The 2,737-nt window shown below is 38.9% G+C and overlaps 1 long non-coding RNA gene across 1 annotated transcript; it reads right to left on the reverse strand.

The window, feature by feature from the left end:
* Positions 1–1,180: 1,180 nt before the first annotated feature.
* LOC145420936 (uncharacterized) lies at positions 1,181–2,469 on the reverse strand. Its single transcript, XR_013902174.1, has 2 exons — positions 2,234–2,469; positions 1,181–1,446 (listed from the first exon to the last, which is right to left on the reverse strand). It is a non-coding gene; the product is annotated as an uncharacterized LOC145420936 (long non-coding RNA).
* Between the last annotated feature and the right edge of the window lie 268 nt (positions 2,470–2,737).

A 2,737-nucleotide genomic window follows, 5' to 3' on the forward strand; every position in this document is an offset into this window, starting at 1 on the left:
AATAACAAACCCCACACGCGAGTGTTAAATGTAAAAATTAGGATTTTAAAGCATACAATACAAAATAAATGTTGTTATTTTGGGTAAATTAATTTGTTATTAGACACAGGGCTAGTTTATGCATGAAAACGGTAAGTCGATTAAGAAAAGCATAGGTCAGCGCATTCTTTAAGGTTATTTTGAAGTTATTTAAACATGGACTGGTTCTAGCTTCCCAAGTATAAGCATTTTGCGTTTTTATAGATTTTAATAACACGTTTAGCTTTTGGAACTTGGATTAAGGATTTTCCACATCTTAGGACCCAAGAAAAGAAAACTGTTCACGATTCTAGGCGATAAGCATTGCACTTGTGCCTAACAATCTCCATAAGGTTCATACTATAAATAAATGAATAAAACATTTGATTTATTTATTTTATCCATCAACCTTTAAACGAACCGTTGACATCAATGCAAAGCTCCCACCTCATTCTGAAAGGAGTTACCGAGAAGTGTTTGAATGCACCATTTAACTCGTTTCCCAGCATGCATTGCAACATTAGCGTAGACTGTAAAGGGCTGGTTCCATATGTTACACTTACTGCTGAGGCATCTTTTATATGGCTGAGTATACAGTTTGTGGCTGAGATAGTAAATGCAATTAGTTAATTATATAAAACAACTGTAACCCTTCTGTTTGGAATATTAAAGAGTTTATCGGGTTTATGAAGAAGCACTTATACCCTACATTAAACACCATTTTCAAACAAATGCATGAAAGTGAACAGTGGAAACATGCAATTCAGCAAACCTGTAAGTTAAGTATCAGAATTTTTTAATTGTCTTAGTTTTAGCCAGGTATATGTAAGACGAATCCAAATCTAAAGATTTAAACTAATCCTAGAACATCTGTACATCTGTAATGATTTCCCTTTACTGTGGCTGCATCATCACCTGTCTCATGTGTGCACTTTTTTTTGATGTGGTTGTAAAAACAGAGTAACTTGAAACAGTCAACGCTGTTTACCTTTCTGCTTCACCTCCACTCGATCACCTGACCAGCGTGACTAGCGCTTCCATATGGTCCACATGGCTGCTTTTAAACTAATGATTTGACACGAAACGAATACACCACAAGCAACATTATTGTGAAGTACATATCAATTAGGATTAAAGTACTGAAGGAAAGAGACTGTAAAAAAATCTTAAAATAGAAACTTTATTTTACACAACATTTGCCAACAGAAACAATAAGACGTTCTATAAACTAAAATGTCCAGATGTTTGAGGTTTTATTTCCAAAAGGTTAAAGTATTAGCTTCCAAAACAAAGTTCTGTAATGCACTGACTGCGGGCAGTTAGAGTCTAAGTGTATCACAGAACTTTATTTGGAAAGCCACAGTGCCACCTCATAGGTTTGTCCTTGTGTGGAACCTTATCCTCCTCATAACTGGGTGCTCCTTCAACCTGCAGCAAGGCACAAAAGCAAGGGAAAACAGGACAGCCATGTTGTATTATCTTTTTTATTTTCACTATACTGACTGCACTGAAAAATATATAACAGAAAACAGCTCAAAATAGCAGAGCTAAGATCTAAATGCGTTAAGGACGGGCCTAAAGAAAGGCGAGCTGTTTGGTGGTTCCTCCCTAGAGCCACACAGGTATATAGCAGGCCAGGTGGTGTCTTTTTACACGCTGTTAGCAATACAGAAATGATTAAAGACCTAAATAATATTTGGGTGTGTGCAAAAGTTGATCCTGCAGTGCAACCTCCTCAGAAATGGTTCTTGAGTGTATTTACTTACCTCTTTAGTCTTGCCCATCTGGTTGCTTGCAAAGGTTACATTTTGCATCTACGCTGGCTGGCATATTTTAAGTTTTACACTGTTGCTGATACCTTTTTGAAAGGATTACTCCACTTCAAGTACCACCGGGTATAAATGAGTCTACCTGTTGAGCTTTAACAACTTTCTGAATTAAACAGTCTCTTGAGAATAACCCATTTACTAAAGAGTGATATGATAGCAATGAGGGAAGTTCAGAAGGCCAGCTGAGCTCCAGGAGTATTGAGTTCTATCAGTTTGAATGTAGTTGGAAACTTGGCACTTCATCAGCAACCAAATGACAGCAACTTCAGAAGTGCAGAAATAACGTTCAAAATCAACACTGCAACGTGCCAACCGGAATCTTAACGATTATTTCTTTAAGAAGTACGATTTTAAAGGCAAAGTGAGCTTTGCAAGTCATACTGTACCTGATATAGGTAGACACAAGGGACCAGCTGCAATCCAACACGAGGGGAAAACAGTCTAGATCATAAAATGCAAAAGATGAAAGCGGGCTGAGGACTTTGCACGCCACGGATAGATTCACATTGCAAACGCCTGTTTTCACTGCAGTTGATGTCCATCGGCGAACTTGCAGCGCTCTAATCGTAAGGTGGCCGCCGCCGCTTTTACCTTTTCTTCCCCCAGTGCTGTGCAGTTCACTATATGCAGCTGGAAGAATGTCGACGTGGAGCTGCCAAACGTGAACGCGTATTCAGGAGCGCGCACGAGAGGCAAAAATAGGCTTTTTTAGTGTAATTTCACGTAGTGGCACAGCGAGCTGCACTTTAGTGCGAGACTCTTCACAGATGGGTGCTACAACCAGGAACAAGTCTGTCTTATTACGCGGGCATATCTGAAAAGCCACTTAATGGCACCTCGGTTTCGAATTCTTACTAACGCCGAGGTTTCAGAATGATTCAAATGTGATT

The sequence above is a fragment of the Astatotilapia calliptera genome, chromosome 16, assembly GCF_964374335.1.
Source record: "Astatotilapia calliptera chromosome 16, fAstCal68.1, whole genome shotgun sequence".
In the NCBI taxonomy this organism is placed as follows: Eukaryota; Metazoa; Chordata; class Actinopteri; order Cichliformes; family Cichlidae; genus Astatotilapia; species Astatotilapia calliptera.